This window comes from Saccostrea cucullata, unplaced genomic scaffold (genome assembly GCF_032062105.1).
Source record: "Saccostrea cucullata isolate Sc308-1 unplaced genomic scaffold, CSIRO_AGI_Scuc_v1 ctg461, whole genome shotgun sequence".
Lineage (NCBI taxonomy): Eukaryota > Metazoa > Mollusca > Bivalvia > Ostreida > Ostreidae > Saccostrea > Saccostrea cuccullata.
This window is the reverse complement of record NW_026927825.1, coordinates 289,343-308,989: the sequence shown is the minus strand read 5'-3', so window position 1 is coordinate 308,989 and position 19,647 is coordinate 289,343. Positions and strand designations below refer to the sequence as shown.

The 19,647-nt window shown below is 33.4% G+C and overlaps 1 long non-coding RNA gene across 1 annotated transcript; it reads left to right on the top strand.

Moving 5' to 3' along the window:
- Positions 1-641: 641 nt before the first annotated feature.
- On the top strand, positions 642-5,512 carry LOC134275588 (uncharacterized). The gene is made up of 3 exons (XR_009993854.1): positions 642-1,760; positions 2,619-2,807; positions 5,225-5,512. It is a non-coding gene; the product is annotated as an uncharacterized LOC134275588 (long non-coding RNA).
- Positions 5,513-19,647: the final 14,135 nt, after the last annotated feature.

The following is a 19,647-nucleotide window of genomic DNA, read 5'->3' as shown; positions in this document are numbered from 1 at the left end:
ACAAGAGGACAGCTTAATTAAAAGAATGGCAAGGTCCCAAAGACATTCGTGATCAAAAAGTACTTCGTTTTCAAGGTAACCCATTACTTCGTTTCTCACTAAACATTTCAAAAGAGAGCTATCACTCCTTTGCAGTCCTAACTCCCGATTGTAAAACAGCTTGGTCAAATTATGAGTCATGCTGAAAATAATGAAATTCTTGAGTTGTTTAAAAAACAATAAATACGCTACATATATGATTTAGCCTAGTTATTATTAGGGTCTTCCGCTTCCTTCGGAAGACCCTACTGTTATTCTATTGTTTCTTATTATTCTTTTTTTTTTTTCCCGCTCGACTTTTGACAGGCGATTTCTCAAAGACCTTTGGACTGATCGTTATGAAACTTTCAGGATAGATAGCTTGTAGTTAAACCTATTTAAACCTGTTTTCAGTTTTTTTATGCATGCCTTTATTTGTGAGTTATTGCCCTTTAATTGAAAATTTTTGATGTCTCGTTTCCACTGAAAATCTCAAAAATGACATAAGATATTTACACGAAAGTTGGAGAACTTGTAGCCAATACATTGTAGATGTGCACAACGATAAAATTATATAGCTGATTTCATAAAGTTTGGAAGCTATAAAACGGCAAATTTTAGTAATTTTTTTTCTTTGAATTTTTGCTACTTTTTGTGTAATAACTTTTAAACCGAGAATAATTTGGTAAGAAATATATCACAAAAGTTGTGGGTAATTACGAGAGCTTTCATATTTGATTAACGAAAAGGGGCTGGCCCCTATAATTAAGGGTTAATAGCTCATACACGTTTTTTTCTGATAGCTAAAAATATTGGTATATTATGAAAAAGTTTGACTGAAATAATTTCGAACTTATAAAATCTTGTCATTTGATATAAAAAGAAATAAACTTCCAGCTATATTTAATTGTTTTTTTATAAAACAAGTACATGTATGTGAGAAACCTTTCAGGAACAAGTTGTCTACTATAGCCAGCCAAGCCTTTACTGCATACATGTGCACATTTTTAGTTGATGCATCTAAAAGATATAGTTTTGATTCGGTGTTTCTTTGTTTTCTTTTTATTCAAATAATTTTAAAATGTGATGATGTACACAACAATAATTAGTACCTAGTTTAGAGGATTTTTTCGCGCTTGTTTGTAAACAACGTGCGGCATTGTGGGAAATAGGAAGGTACTAAAGACGCGATGTACTAAACACTGATTTGACCTGATTCAAATTTGTCTGTAAATGTTCCAAACAATTAAAATTTTGTATAGCATATGCCTCGAAGTCATAAAGTCTGTACATAAGTAATTTAAAATACTCAATATTACCATTTAATTAAAAATTAAAACGTCAGGTAAATATCAGGTCTCTAGTATATCCCGTTTTTAGTGTGCCCCTTCGAGTCGACGTCGGCCACATGTTTGCCATGGTTTACAAACTGAAAATAGAATGATTTGTGAAGTTGAACATTTTCTCACAAAGAATCCGTTTGTAGACATGTACACTCATTTAATCTGCAGCTACGAAGTACTTTGTCACTTCTCTGGAACATTATTCTAAGCAGAATTATCCCTATTCATATATTCTAAGAATCTTGTGTGAATTGTTTACGAGGAAATTCTGAATGTCACATTAACAAGGATGAACACTCTTGACTCTGCTTCGGATTCCCCAGTGATAATTGTATCGAGTGATGAAAGAGCTGACGGCGACATTTTAATGTATGATTGGCTTGGACCATTGGAATGAAGGTTAAAATATTTTTATTACTTAAAATTTACACTACTGATTACATGACAGTGACATACATTGATGTTATTAGAAATACACAGACACACCCATATATTATCTGTTTTACAGTTCAGACGCTCTCTGTTTACCTTGTAAATCCCCACAGCTTTATATTTTATTTTTTTTAAATTTGAGGATTTAATTTCAACAGTCCTACTATCTATCATAGTGATCATACTCTATAATTCAAACTGCACTTAATGTTACAGAATATATTCAACTAATTATATATTGACAGTGTGACTGTAAGGGTGAGGGCAGATACTTATTTAGTTTTAATTTAGATTGTGCTTGTCAAGCCGCATTTGACATTTGGTGCATCCATGCTCAGTGTTCACACTGAGAGTTTATTCAAATGTTTAATTCGAATGAATTCACTGCTCGTTAAATTACTTCCCATTAGCTCCATGTGAACATGAGTAAGGATAGCTAATTCAAATTAAATAGAAATGAATTTTGAATGTAGCTTAAACATTTTAAAGAAGCTAAGCACTGTGGGTCCAAAGTATACTGCGGAAAAATTGTGTGGAGCAATGTGCAAGTCACAATCTTCTTTTGCCAAGGTCTTATCATAAGAGCTCGCATTATGGGCAGGGATTTGTGCTGCTGTCTGGACTCGCTATAAATAGATGTTCTCAAAAAGTCTAAATTATTTAATATCATACTTTACTGACAAAAAAGGACAAATATTGCTCAGTTAAATTGCAAAAGAAATTTGTTTAAAAAAATTGTAATAATAGAAAGTTTGCTTTTTTGTTTGATAAGACTGCTGTAATGGTTTAATGTTTGTTTATTTGCCTTAATCATACATTTTTCAGTCATTTCATGGTGCCACCACTTGGGATGGTATTAGCTGCAAATATAGACTTGTACTCAGCACTTATTGCCTTTAAGAAGTATGAGATCCATTTTGTGCTAACACCTACCGTGACAAAGAAACTTGGTTTATGCAGTCTCATAGGAGTAACCTGTCTAAAGCATTTAGCAATGGGATTGGAACCTGCGACGTAAGGTTCAGCTTCTTATTGATACTTTGATTTATAATATTTATTTGAGAATTTCACTCATTCACATACTTAGAGATGTTGATATATATTGTTGAATAGCATCAATTTAGACCTTTACTTAGCTAAGTAAACATGTACTGTGAGGTTTTTAAGGTCTCATTCATTTTATATGCCAGATGCATGTTAAGGAACATTACTGCATAAATGTTTTTGTCTTAAATTTGAAGCTCTTTACTAATATAAAGATATGTTAGTGTTAAACCTCTTCAAATTAGGGTAGACCTTTACTTTAAACTCAGCAATGTGAGTGTGTTGTGTGAACTTGTGTTAGCGAGACAGTGTGTTGTATGAATTTGTGTTAGCAAGGCAGTGTGTTTTGTGAACTTAATTGTGTTAGCCTGACAGTGGGTTGTGTGAATTCTTGTTAGCTTGACGATGTGTTGCGTAAACTCGTGTTAGCGGGACAGCGTGTTGTGTGAAATCGTGTATAAAGTGTAAGTGTGACAGTGTGTTGTGTAAACTCGTGTTAGCTAGACAGAGTGTTGATTGAACTCGTATTAGCGAGACTTCGTGTTGTGTAAACTCGTGTTAGTGAGACTGCGTGTTGTGTAAACTCGTGTTAGCGAGACTGCGTGTTGTGTAAACTCATGTTAGCGAGACAGCGTGTTGTGTGAACTCTTATTAACGAGACAGCATGTTGTGTGAATTCGTGTTAGCATGACAGTGTGTTGTGTGAACTTGTTATCCTGAAAATTTGTCGTGTGAACTGGTGTTAGAGAGATAGTGTGTTGTGTGAACTCGTGTTAGCGAGATTGCATATTGTGTGAACTCATGTTAGCCAGACTGCATGTTATGTGAACTCGTGTTAGCGATATTGCATGTTTTTTGAATTTGTGTTAGCGTGACAGTGTGTTGTGTGAACTCGTGTTAGCCTGACAGTGTGTTGTGTGAAATGGTATTAGGATGACAGTGTGTTGTGTGAAATGGTATTAGGATGACAGTGTGTTATCGCAACAGCGTTTGGTGCGAACTTGTGTTAGTGAATAGTGAGACAGCCTGTTTTGTGAATTCGTGTTAGTGTGACAGTGTGTTGTGTGAACTCGTGTTAGCCTGACAATGTGTTGTGTGAAATGGTATTAGAATGACAGTGTGTTGTGTGAAATGGTATTAGGATGACAGTGTGTTATCGCAACAGCATTTGTGCGAACTTGTGTTAGTGAATAGTGAGACAGCCTGTTTTGTGACTTTGTGTTAGCGTGACAGTGTATTGTGTTAACTCGTGTTAGCGTGACAGTGTATTGTGTAAACTCGTGTTAGTGAGACTGCGTGTTGTGTAAACTCATGTTAGCGTGACAGTGTGTTGTGTGAATTCATCTAAGCGTGACAGTGTGTTGCGTGTACTTGTGTTAGCTAGACAGTGTGTTGTATGAACTCGTATTAACGAGACTGCGTGTTGTGTAAAACTTGTGTTAGCAAGACAGCGTGTTGTGTGAACTTGTGTTAGTGAGACAGCGTGTTTGTGAATTTGTGTTAGCATGATAGTGTGTTGTGTGAACTTGTGTTAGCCTGATATTTTGTTGTGTGAAATTGTATTAGCGTGACAGTGTGTTGTGTGTTAGTGTGACAGCGTGTGGTGCGAACTTGTGTTAGTGCGAAAGTGTTTTTCAGTGTTGTGATGGCAAGCTGTGTGATAGCCTAATGGCGTCTTTTGTGTCGGTAAGATGGCACGCTTTTATGAAAGTGCTATTGAGCTTTAGCAAGTGGCCCTATCTGGACACGCCTTATTATAATTGATCAGTTCTCAGATATACAGTGAATTACCGGTATTATTGTCACCATGAAATCAGCATTTACAGTTGCAATTACCTAGTTAGTAATCATAAGATATTGGTTTGCCAGTTTTAAAATTATGGTGTTCCAATGATGTGAAGTTGCAGTGTGTTAGCATGTTAATTTCAACAGACTGCCACTCCAATGCAGCTTTAAACAACACGCTGCTGTGTTTACACAAAACAAAATATCATGCAAACACAACTCTAAACAATCTGTTGAGTGTTAGCTTCACTGCATGTTGGATTCAGTGTGCTGGCATATTATCACTGACGTACATGCTAGCACATTGTCACCTCGTGCTAGTATGTTGTCATAAATACTCTAGCACATTATCCTAAACCCACTAGTGCATGATTACTTTGCACTTGTATGTTGTCTTATTAGGGGATAGCATAAATGACTGCCTTAATTGGTGTAAACTTCTTTTAATTGATGAAAGAGTACATTAAAATTTACAAATTATACACAGAAAATGTGACAATATCTTATCTCTCAATTTGATAATCTAATTTATAATCTCATGAATTGCACTTTTTATTAGTAAAAGAATTATAAATTAAAAAATTTCAATTTCTTTTGGATAGGTGTGACTCATCTGAATACTGAATTTTGATACCAAGCATGACCATGATTTGCCAGAAGATCATCTGTTTGGATGTGACATGGAATAAACAGCATAGTGAAAATAAGTCAAGTTTTGGTTTGTGAAGACAATTTTTAAACACACTGTGTATCATTTTTAAATTTTGATTTGACAACATAAATCCACAAATATGAACATATCAATTGCTCTCAGTTTTTCAAGTGAAATAGTTTTTGTAACAGAAATACATGTACCAGTAATTACATTGGAATAAATGTTATTTTTCAATATAATAATATTTTGTTTGTGTAGCATGTTGACCTCTTTATTAAGGTCTTCCCTTTCAAAGTTTAGACTTACTTATTCTAATGATTAAGATAGATCCTCTGTCTTCAGCAGGAATATAAGATCTTGTAATACATGTATGTGTATTTTTTACAGTATAATGTAAAAAAAATTGTTATTTTGGCACATACAACTAATTAAAGGCATAAACATGTGTATGATTCCAAGGAATTCAGTACATAGGGCATGTACATGTAGTTTTCTAAAACAAGATTGAAGAGATGTCCAGTCGCATTTCAATGTCAACTCCAAAACTGTGCCTGTTGCATACTTATTAGCCCATCTGATCTAAAGGAACCAGTAAATTTTTTTAAAACATAATTTTATCCATTATCATCATTGTCTAAAATTTCACAATATCATTTTCCAGAACCAAAGTGAAACTTGGCACAGAGCATCCTTAGTGTAGGGGATTCAAATTGTTCTTATGCAGGGCAATACCTTCAAAGAGATTTGTTTCTTTAATGCTGTAAATGCATTATATTTAGCTTGTACAATATTTGGTGGAAATTGACTTTTGAATAAGTTAGCGTAGATATTCTTATTTATGTTTATGTACAAGACTTTTAGCTTTGTACTTGATTTAGTGATTGCTGCATTCCGCCAAAGCCGCTAAAAAAGAATACACAGCCATATGTAATATGTTCATAATATACCTTTCAGAGAATTTTACACTCCTATTGAGGTACCACCAGTTGCTAGTGGAAAGCTTCAAATTCGAAACATACACAACACATTTCTGTGCGTTTATTATAAAAGTATTGTTCTACTTACTGATTGCAACTAATGAAGATTGTTCATCATTATTGTAAATACATTTGGATTTTTTGAATTATTATATATAATTTGTTTATTTTATTTACCTAGTTATATTGTATATTAAATGATTTTAAAGCCATTTTTAAGATGGTAATGTAGCAAAACACTTATGTTTCTGTAGTATGACACGTTTCACAAACATAATTGCAACAAACATGATATATCCGATATCAAAAGTCATAATATTGGAAGTTAAACTGTTGTGGATACGATTTCAAGAATGCTGTTAGAGAGAGTACCCTTTAGACCTCATGCTCACACCAAATTAAAGAATTCAAGTAAGGGTTTTTGAGACAAATCGAAAAAGAGAATGTTAGCAAAGTTGACAATCTAGACAGGAACATTGAATCTTTTGCTTATCGCTAGGAAGGAAGACCCACTCGTTGCTTTGCAACGAGCTTTGCTCTAGTTATTATTAGGGTCTTCCGTCTTCAGCGGAAGACCCTTCTATTATTCTTTTGTTTCTTTTTCAATTTTCTTATTAGGGTCTTCCGTAATTAAACCTAAGACCCTGTTTTCATTTTCTTCGGTTTCTTTTTGTACCTTTATTATTATTATTATTTTTATTCTTTTTTCTTCTTACAAAATTTGTGCATAAGAATTCTCGGAGATGTCTCCTTCGATTTGCTTCAAATTTTCACAGTCAGATGCGTTGTCATTATAAGTTAATTCCGGCAAATCATTTTTTTGAAATTCACTTCCGGCAAATTTTAGTTATCGCCCTTTGATCGAAATTTAGAGGTCCTCCTTGTCTGTGATGGAACTCAAAAACGGTAAGAAATATAAAGGTGAAATTTTTAGTGTGATAGAGGACATGTTGATGTTGCAACATGGTCTGGATATTTTCCGGAAGTGCCTAGTATTTTTCTCGATAGCTAAAAATATTGGACGCATTTTATGAAAAATTTTTTGAGACTGAAATAATTAAAATCGAAATATTTTATAAAATCTTGTCATTTGATATAAAAAGAACAACATTTGTGCAAAATATAAGTTTTTTAATATGAAATCAAGAAAAATGTGCTGACTCATCAAATTAAGGGCTGAAAGGGGCCAACAGTTTTTATTCAATAACTCTTTATCAGTCAATATTTTATTATACATTACTGAAGCAAAGATGTTTATCTCAACAATCTACAACTATATATTATGGTTTTTATGTCGATATGGTACATAATTAATAACAAGGGGCCTAGTTTAAATTTTTTCGATGCTTTATATCTCGAAAGGGAGAAATATTTTGATAAGCAATATTGAACAAAAGCTGTTCAAAATAATGTTCTGAACAGTATGCAACCTTTCATTTTTTGCTAAACGTCCCCTTTAAGGAGTTGTAAGGGTATGGCCCCTAAATATTTCTTTTGCTAATAGCTTAAAAACTCAAAAGAATTTCTGAATAGTTGTTGAACACAAAATGTTCAAAATCTTAAGATCTTTAAGAAGATCCCGAAAAAGGGGCTGGGCACTCGAATTAGGGGCCACATGTTTGGCCAAAAGTCTTCAATCGATAACTCTGTATCAGTTAATATTTTGTAATACATTACTGAAGCAAAGATGTTTATCTCAATCATCTACAACTATATATTATGGTTTTTATGTCGTATGGTACATAATTAGGGGCTACAAAGGGCCAGAATGCTAAATCTTTGATGCTTTATATCTCGAAAGGGTGAAATATTTTGATAAGCAATATTGAACAAAAGTTGTTCAAAATAATGTTCTGAACAGTATGCAACCTTTCATTTTTTGCTAAACGTCCCCTTTAAGGAGTTGAAGGGTTGGCCCCTAAATATTTCTTTTGCTAATAGCTCAAAAACGAAAAAGAATTTCTGAATAGTTGTTGAACACAAAATGTTCAAAATCTTAAGATCTTAAAGATGATATCCCGAAAAAGGGGCTGGGCACTCGAATTACAGGGCCAGAGGGGCCAAAAGTCTTCAATCGATAACTCTTTATCAGTTAATATTTTGTAATACATTACTGAAGCAAAGATGTTTATCTCAACCATCTACAACTATATATTATGGTTTTTATGTCGTATGGTACATAATTAGGGGCCACAAGGGGCCAGAATGCTAAATCTTTGATGCTTTATATCTCGAAAGGGAGAAATATTTTGATAAGCAATATTGAACAAAAGCTGTTCAAAATAATGTTCTGAACAGTATGCAACCTTTCATTTTTTGCTAAACGTCCCCATTAAGGAGTTGAAGGGTTGGCCCCTAAATATTTCTTTTGCTAATAGCTCAAAAACGAAAAAGAATTTCTGAATAGTTGTTGAACACAAAATGTTCAAAATCTTAAGATGTGTGTCCAAAGTATACTGCGGAAAAAGGGTGCTGGGCAATGTGCAAGTCACAATCTTCTTTTGCCAAGGTCTTATCATAAGAGCTCGCATTATGGGCAGGGAATATTTTGTAATACATTACTGAAGCAAAGATGTTCATCACAACCATCTACAGCTATATATTATGATTTTCATGTCAAAAAAGGTACAAATATTGCTCAGTTAAATTGCAACAAGAAATTTGTTAAAAAATTGATGCTTTTATCTCGAAAGGGAGAAATATTTTGATAAGCAGCATTGAACAAATGATATTCAAAATAATGTTCTGAACAGTATGCAACCTTTCATTTTTTGCTAAACGTCCCCATTAAGGAGTTGAAGGGTTGGCCCTTAAATATTTCTTTTGCTAATAGCTCAAAAACGAAAAAGAATTTCTGAATAGTTGTTGAACACAAAATGTTCAAAATCTTAAGATTTATGAAGTCCCATAAAGGGGCTGGGCACTCATTTAGCAATGGGAAAAACCTTCAATCGATAACTCTTTATCATACTTTGTTAATATTTTGAGAATTTCACTCATTCACATACTGAGAGATGTTGATATATATTGTTACAGCTATATATTATGATTTTCATGTCGTATGGTACATACCCCGGTAATTAGGGGCCACAAGGGGCCAGAATGCTAAATCTTTGATGCTTTTATCTCGAAAGGGAGAAATATTTTGATAAGCAGCATTGAACAAATGATATTCAAAATAATGTTCTGAACAGTATGCAACCTTTCAAATTTTTTGCTTTAACGTCCCCAATGTGAGTGTGTTGTGTGAACGTGTTGGCCCCTTAGACATTGTGTTTTGCTAATAGTGTTAGCAACGAAAAAGAATTTCTGAATAATTGTTGAACACAAAATGTTGTCTGAAGATCTTTATGATGATATGACAAAAAGGGCTGAATCCTAAAATTCTTGGCCGTTAGGGGCAAAAGGCCGATGTTTTTTAAAATCTTTAATGTGTGACAGTGTGTTGTGTAAACTCATCTTTGTTGATTGAACTCGTACGAGACTTGTGTTGTGTAAATCATTATTTTAGACTGCGTGTTGTGTAAATCGTGTTCAAAATCGTGTTGTGTAATCTCATCAAGAATTGGACGGAAGACCCACTCGTTGTGTCGCAACGAGATCGTATCTTGTTATTATTATTATTATTATGTATTGTTCTTTTTTTCTGCACAAATTTTGTGTGAACTGGTGTTAGAGAGATTTTGTGTTGTGTGAAATTTTCAGGGTTGGTGCACAATTATCTGAAGTTAATTCCAGACTGAAGGATTTTTTGAAAATCACTGTTAGAGATATCGCCCTTTTTTTGAAATTGTGTTACCTCCAGTGTGTTGTGTGAACTCAATGTTTAAGCTGACAGTGTGTTGTGTGAAATGGTATTAGGATGACAGTGTGTTGTGTGAAATGGTATTAGGATGACAGTGTGTTATCGCAACAGTTTTGGTGTGAAGCTGTGTTAGTGAATAGTGAGACAGCCTGTTTTGAGAATTCGTGTTTTGCTTGATATGTGTTGTGTGATTATTTTGTTAAAACATACTGACAGTGTGTTGTGTGAAAAACATGACAGTGTGTTGTTCATATTATACCAAGAAAAAAGTGTGTTATCTCAACACATTAAGGGCAAAAAGTGTTAGTGCCAGTGAGACAGCCTGTTAATCGTAACTTTGTGTTACAATCAATATTTTGGTATATATTACTGAACAAAAAATGTTAATGTTGTGTAAACTCATATTAGGTGACAGTGTGTTGTGTGAATTCATCTAAGGTGACAGTGTGTTGCCAGTACTTGTGTTAGCTAATCTTTGTGTTGTATATCTCGTATTAGGGAGACTGCGTGTTGTTGATAACTTGTGTTATTGAACAGCGTGTTGTGTGAACTTGTGTTAAACAATATGCAATTTTTCAATTTTTGTTAGCATGATAGTGTGTTGCGTGAACTCGTGTTAGCCTGATATTTTGTTGTGTGAAATTGTATAAACATGACAGTGTGTAACAGCATGTGGTGCGAACTTGTGTTAGTGAGAAAGTGTTTTTCAGTGTTGTGATGGCGAGCTGTGTGATAGCCTAATGGCGTCTTTTGTGTCGTAAGATGGCACGCTTTTATGAAAGTGCTATTGAGCTTTAGCAAGTGGCCCTATCTGGACACGCCTTATTATAATTGATCAGTTAATATACAGTAATTACATTATTGTCACCATGAAATAGCATTTACAGTTGCAATTACCTAGTTAGTAATCATATATATTGGTTTGTGAGTTTTAAAATTATGGTGTTCCAATGATGTGAAGTTGCAGTGTGTTAGCATGTTAATTTCAACAGACTGCCAAATAGCTTTAAACAACACGCTGCTGTGTTAACACAAAACAAAATATCATGCAAACACAACTTTAAACAATCTGTTGAGTTTTTGCTTCACTGCATGTTGGATTCAGTGTGCTGGCATATTATCACTGACGTACATGCTAGCACATTGTCACCTCGTGCTAGTATGTTGCCATAAATACTCTAGCACATTATCCTAAACCTACTAGTGCATGATTACTTTGCACTTGTATGTTGTCTTATTAGGGAATAGCATAAATGACTGCTTTAATTGGTGTAAACTTCTTTTAATTGATGAAAGAGTATTAAAATTTACAAACATACACAGAAAATGTGACAATATCTTTATCTCTCAATTTGATAATCTATATATCTCATGAATTGCACTTTTTATTAGTAAAAGAATTATAGATTAAAAAATTTCAATTTCTTTTGGATAGGTGTATATCTCGAAAGGGACTGAAATTTTGATACCAAGCATGACCATGATTTGCCAGAAGATCATCTGTTTGGATGTGACATGGAATAAACAGCATAGTGAAAATTAAGTTTTTTGTGAAGACAATTTTTAAACACACTGTGTATCATTTTTAATTATATCTTTTGCTTATAGCAACGAATAAGAATTTCTGAACAATTGTTGAACACAAAATGTTCAAAATCTTAACATAAATCCACAAATATGAACATATCAATTGCTCTCAGTTTTTCAAGTGAAATAGTTTTTGTAACAGAAATACATGTAAGTAATTACATTGGAATAAATGTTATTTTTAAATATAATAATATTTTGTTTGTGTAGCATGTTGACCTCTTTAATTAAGGTCTTCCCTTTCAAAGTTTAGATATTTTTCTAATGATTAAGATAGATCCTCTGTCTTCAGCAGGAATATATATTATGGTTTACATTATGTGTACTGTAAAAGTGGAAATTTTGACGATGTGCTAATTTTGACTATAATTACGATTTTTCTTTTTATCTCAAAATTTACAAATATTTTGATAAGCAATCATATATATATATAGCGTTCAAAATCAGACATTGACAATATGTATCAACTTTACATTTAAATTTTCACGGCTTTTTCCTTTTACAACTAGATCAAATTCACTGTTAATTTCTTTCGTAATTAGTTATGAAAACATAGTGATATATAATCACATTTTTAAAAATCATTGAATAAATTATATGTATCAAATACTGCATGCGTAAAATTAGCGTAATTAACACACCAAGGCTTGACCTAGTTTGTAAAATTCTTTAATGTTCAAATGAAATCAAATTACAAGAGGGCAATTTATTTTAATCAAATCTTACACACGTCAGATAGTTTGTACAAAAATTTAATTTTTGTGATTCCGAAGACGCTGCCTTTGCTCGCAACGAGATTCATCTAGTTATTCTTGCTTTAATATTTCTTCAAAATTAACACTCGTCAATTTTTTGTAAACACAAAATCGTCAATTTTTCAACTCGTCAATATAACCTTTTTACAATATTTTTGTACAGTATAATGTGCAAAAAATTGTTATTTTGGCGCATACAACTAATTAAAGGCATAAACATGTGTAAATGATTCCAAGGAATACAGTATATAGGGCATGTACATGTAACATTTTTTGAAACAATATTTTAAGACTCATTTAATAAGCATTTATGTCAACTCCAAAACTGTGCCTGTTGCATATTTATTAGCCCATCTGAGCTAAAGGCACCAGTAAATTTTTTAAAAACATAATTTTATCCATTATCATCATTGTCTAAAATTTCACAATATCATTTTCCAAATGTAAAGTGAAACTTGGCACAGTAGCATATGTTATATAATTCAAATTGTTCTTATGCAGGGCAATACCTTCAAAGAGATTTGTTTCTTAAACTTTAAATGTATTATATTTAGCTTGTTTTTCAACGAAACAGTTGACTTTTGAATAAGTTAGACAAACATATTTATGTTTATGTACAAGACTTTTAGCTTTGCACTTGATTTAGTGTGCTTTGCTGTGATTCGCTGAAGACAAAAATCGAATACACAGCCATTGTAATTTTTGACAATATACCTTTAAAATTTTACACTAATCTATTAGGATGTCCTACAAGTTGCTATATAAAGCTGTCAAATTCGAAAACATGCACAACACATTTCTGCTGCGTTTATTATAAAAGTAAAATGGTTATAACTTCCTCGATTGCAACTAATGACAGGATTGTTCATCATTATTGTAAATACATTTGGATTTTTTGAATTATTATATGCAATTTGTTTATTTTATTTACCTAGTTATATTGTATATTAAATGATTTTAAAACCATTTTTAAGATGGTAATGCAGCAAAACACTTATGTTTCTGTAGTATGACACGTTTCACAAACATGATATATCCGATATAAAAAGTCATAATATTGGAAGTTAAACTGTTGTGGATACGATTTCAAGATACTGTATACTTTTGAGAAAACATTTTATAGTCTCACACCAAATTAAAGAATTCAAGTAAGGGTTTCTGAACAAATCGAAAAAGAGAATGTTAGCAAAGTTGACAATCTAGACAGAAACATTTAATCTTTTGCTTATCGCTAGGAAGGAAGACCCACTCGTTGCTTTGCAACGAGCTTTGCTCTAGTTATTATTATTTTTTTTCTTATTTGTTCTCCGGTACTTTTTTGTCCGCGAGTGTTCTCAGAAACTGTTCACCCAACTGAGCTAAAACCTTTTTAGGGTTAATAGGTGTGTAGTGTAGGTGTGCGGAACGAAGGTCATTTTGCGCGCATACGCCTGCACGTGCGTGCGCGTGAAATGAGTTAATTGACTGATATAATTAATATAGCTATAACTTTTACATTTTTGATGAAATGCTTTGAAACTCATAACATAAGGATATATTAATAGCGTTAATACATGTAATATGACACTGTCAAATTAGCACGAACTCACGCGCATGCACGTGCGCCTTGCTCTGATTGGCTGAAACAAAAATCTCAATATCTCTTTTGTTTTTTGACGAAATGCTTTGGAATTTTTAACATTGTCATGAATTAAGATATCCTACAATATAGGATGAAGAAAAATTCATGAAATCACGCGCATGCACGTGCGCTGCAATCTGATTGGCTGAAACTTTAAATGGCTATATCTCCTTTATTTTTTGATGAAATGCTTTGAAATTTAAAACATGTTCACGCATTAGGATATCCTGCAATATGATATACAAAAATTTTCAAGAAATCACGCGCATGCACGTGTGCTGCAATCTGATTGGCTGTAACTTTAAATAACCATATCTTATTTGATTTTTGACGAAATGCTTTGAAATTTAAAACATAGTTATGCATTAGGATATTCTACAATATGATTTAGGAAAGAATTCTTGAAATCACGTGGATGCACGTGTACTGCAATCTAATTGGCTGAAACTTGAAATGGCTATAATTCCCTTGGTTTTCAACCAAACAGGATGGGATTTAGAACATAGATAGATATAAGGGCCTCCTACAAAAAGGTATGGTCTTCATGCACGTGCACGCACGTGCGTGCATTTGGAACAAGTGAAATTTAATATACAGTTAAATGAGTGATTTTTAAAATACTTTTGGACTAAATGCTTTAATATAAAGTATATATAATATATAGAAAGTGTAGACAAGAATATATGATCATTACACACGTGCATTCACATGGGCACACGTTCAATGTTAAAATTTCAATATAATTGGTATCCTTTTGGGAAAACGTTGTTAAAGTCAAAAATGCACAAATGTTGTTTTATTTAATAAGACTTACAGGGAATATGGCACCAAAAGGGAGGTGGGGAGCGTTTGGGGAACATCTGTAACGGTCCCCGTTACAATTAGCACTAGTTTTTTTTAAGTTTCTGTCATCAACCAGCTCGACTGTTAAATCTACATTGGATAACGAATCAATTTAGGCTTTACATACATCATGTACATTATAATCATTAGTAATATATAATTGGAATTCATAAAATTTTTTTTAGTTTCTAATTAGAAAAAAAAGAAGTTCTAAAATCAATAAAACTAAATTTTCATCCTGCAAGGTGCAGTCAGGCAATATTGATCTTATTCTGACAATATCACTTTTTTTCATTGAAATAGATCTACATGTATGTCAAACATGATATTTCTTTTCCTTATGATACTTAAACTTTCTAACTATAAACTAAATTATTGTAAGAAGACATTTATTTTTACAGAAAGCATCTATATGCATTATCAGGTCAAGGTCAGTCAATCCCTTTTGATGAGTTTTTTTTTTATTTTTGTCCCCCACCTTAGCGAATATGAGAGGACATTAAATCTTATTCATCTGTCATCAATGTCACAAAAACTTAAACTTGGAACCCCATTCTGTATGCGATATTCGCTAATAAAATCGATGTATAAAATTATTACAATACCAGCATATTCAAAGGAATATAAGGATTGCAATACAATCCTCCAAGAAAACCCTATTGTGTCATTAAACACATTAAAAATCTGAGTAATATGCTCCTCTCCTAACTAATTTAATAATCTGTATAACAGATGTGCAAATAGGCTCCTGATGATGGCGGATTTGCAGCTAATTAATATACTATCAAAATCTTAAACCTCGTATATATCACACCGCCGAAACACTAGATTAGTGTCGAGTCAAGTGATTTGAGGTACGTGGCTGATGAGAGTCACTTTCTTTGAAAGTGCCCGAGAAGACTTGTTTTCAATAAAGACGCTGTTTAAAAGTTTAAATGAGTTTATTGTGAGATTAGATTAATTTAATAAATAATAAAAGTACATCCCTGAAAAACTCTTGGTTGGTAAGTTGAATTATCCAATTTAATTAATACTCTAGCGCAGCTTACGCTTTGTAATACTGGTTATGAATAAAAGAAAAAGGGGGGGGGGGGTATATCGACTGGCATCCAACGTATAGGGTTATAGATAAACTTTAATAACTGTAACTTTGTAAATAAGTGTTTGGTGTCTGTATAACTGTTGCCCAAACTTACATTCTGCTATTCCGCTTTATGTAATAACTGCTCTTTCTATCTGACTGCTCTCTCTATTTATCTGACTGCTCTCTCTATCTATCTGATATCTAACTGTAACTGCTGACTCCGTAACGCCTGCTTATATACTCTTTTGTTTCACCAATGTAAATAATGACGTAGTGCGCAAGTTGACGTCACCACGTTTGGTGACTTTACCAAATCCCCATAACCGGAAGTTTGTAGTTACCAATGTTTACAAAGTGTATGGAGAAGTAATTTTAGGGGAAAATATGGATTTACACGGGATGCCAGCGATGTTTAACAACAAAATTAAATATGAAAAGAACCCAGTTATCGTATACAGGTATGATCTGTTTACAGAATTGAGATAGCGCTATTTTATTGAGATTTTCATAATCACTAAATCACCAACACGTGCACGAATGCCGTTACCTATACTTCACCAACGGTCACCAACGATCTCCAATCTTTGTTATAAAGTTAATTTTGTATTTAGTACAATTTAATTAAGTATGTAATCTCCGAATTATCAGCAACACCAGCATACAAAATAAACCAATAGCGCATACTCTGTAAACAGTATTTACAAGTGCTCCAAAGGGAAGTAATAAATAAAAACGATAACTCAAAGGCTTATACATTACAGGAAAATAGAAATTTCACATCTTATATATCACTGCAGTTGTTAAGATCCACCCTTGTGAGTAACCCAATAAAAGTACATGCAGGGATTAATTATTGAACTCATTCGCACAGACCTAATGTTATAGAATCCATAAATAAGCTGAACTTGAACTTGATTAACCTTAAACAGGCACAATGTGACATACTCTACTGATACATGGGACACCCTGGCAGATATTCCTCCTCCCTTGAGTGTTGAGTTAGACTAAGACAGAAAACTAAAAAAAGGTACATTAATTTTTGACCATGTGAATTCCCTAGTAATATCTACCACATAGAGCTTGATTCCGTTTTGCAAGAAATAACCCCCAAATTCATAGCATGCTAATACTTACGTTATGGAATAATTCACACACGCCAGATCAATCGGACTGATTTAAATACTTGCGTGAATTAATCCTTGTTAAAATAAAGTTCTTAATTCCATCATTGGGCCTATACATCCAGACAGGTGGTTTTCTTCATTTCCGCTCTTCTGTAGTGTGACTAAAATGGGTAGCGAAACTCGGGCCGGGCCGCCGGGAATTTCGAAACTGAAAACCGGGTTTTTGACAATAACGGAATGAATACACATTATTTCTTCATGAAATTTACGGACATAGTTTATTACTATAAGATTTGCCTTCGCTGACAGTTTTGAATTAAAATGTTATGTTTATCCATCATTATCGCCGATTGTCCTTTTCAAGGTGACTATAAAATGGGTAGCGAGCCCGGTTTACTCATTTTAGCGATTTACACTTAATTTCGGTAATATATTTAAACAATAAAATGCTTTCTTTGTTTGTTGTTACTGGAATGAACGGAAGCAGCTGTTGCAGAAAAAATACATAACCCGCGTAAGCGGGTTGTGTAAATTTTTTCTGCAATAGCTGCGACCGTTCATTCCAGTAACAACAAACAAAGAAAGACATTTTATTGTTTATATTTATATCTGTTTAAATTATCATTTTGTAGGATTAAAAATATTAATTATTGTGTTAATGATGCAAACGTCTTTGTACGTTCCATTGATGGAACGGCCACTGATCAAAAAATCTGTACAGGTGATATGCCTAATGTAGTTTATGCAGGGATGAACGCAATGGGTTTTCTTAAGAAATAAAGAAGAAAATATTCAGTGGATGTAAATATTTTCAATTATTTCCGTTAGATCTTTGTAATTCAACTTAAACTATTTAAAACATCTTATATTTGTTGTAATATATACAGATTATTAATTAAGCTAAGCGTTTACTAAAGTGTCGAATACATGATAACCCACCTGCAGTAGATTTATATTTTTTTCATTGTTGACTTTTCTAATCTTTACATTCATTCATTCATTCATTCATTCAGGTGAGCTAACACACACTAAACCTTGCATCACTTCACTGATCTTTATATTTTTTATGCTTCACAATTTCACGACAACTCTGTTTGCTGATAAATGAGTAATGAAATCAATACCAATGTGTAGGTGAAATTTAGTATTAAAAATGCTTAAATAAGAAAAAAATAATACACATACATGTACCATGATAGGGGATCAGACCAAAAAGTATGAACACAATACATATCAATATGCTAATCCCCTCAATTTAAAACAAAATGTGCAAAAAATAAAAACACTCGAGATGTGATTGCCAAACATAGTTATAATGATACCGTGATAATTTGATCGATGATACATGTAAAGTGATATCAATATATTTATGACCACTGAAAATTTTCTTCTTTAATTCTTGTGGTGCACTGGTTAGAGCGCCTGCTCAAGGGTGGCGAAGTAAAGAGTTGATCCGTACGTCGCGTGTTCGAATACCAAAGGAGGACGTGGAGACCGGTCCTTCAGATGAGACTGTGTAAACCGAGGTCCCGTGCTGCATTTGGTGCTGGCACAAAAAAATTTCTCCCTGCTCAATGACCCTGAGTGCCGAGTATAGGACAAATTTTGCAGCTTTCCACCGACAATTGGTGGCATCTCCATATGAGTGAAAAATTCTCGAGAGGGACGTTAAACAATATACAATCAATCAAACATTCTTTATTTCTTAAGAAAACCATTGCCGAATATCAGGTCATGAAGAACATCAGGCATATCATCTGTACAAATTATTTGATCAGTGACTGTTCCATCAATGAAGTCGCCCGCGTGGCGCAGTGGTTAGAGCGTCTGTTCTAGAGTCGCGAAGTAAGAAGTTCATCCTTACGTCGTGGGTTCGAATCCTACTGCGGGACGTGGAGACCGGTCCTTCGGATGAGACCGTATAAACCGAGGCCCCGTGTCGCAGTAGGTGCTGGCACGATAAGGATCCCTCACTGCTCAAAGGCCCTGAGTGCCGAGTAAAGGACAAAATTTGTAGCCCTCCACCGGCAAGTGGTGGCGTCTCCATATGAGTGAAAAATTCTCGAGAGGGACGTTAAAACAACATACAATCCATCAATGAAAAGTCCTATGGCGTACGTATTAATAATACAATAATTAATCTTTTTAATTCTACTTAAAATAAGTTTTTATACAGATATAAATATAAACAAGAAATTTCTTTCATTGGTTGATATTACAGAAATTAGCATCGCATGCAGCTATATAATTGCAGAAAAAATTACATAGTCCGCTTACGTGGGTTATGTATTTTTTTCTGCAACAGCTGCGACATAACTTTCCTTTCTAACAACCAATGAAAGCCTTTTTTTAAAAAAAATCCAATATTTACACTTCCAACTGCTTTTTCTGTGATGACTATTTGAAAGTTATTGTGCTAATTTCTCAATAATTACAACTGAAAGACCAAGTATCTATTATGCACCTCTCTCTCCCCCTCTCCCTTTCAGCTGTCTTTTGTCTGACTTCAAAGACAGTTTTATACGTGAGATAATTCAAACATAATGGGCTGAAAAAATATATTAATAACTAAAA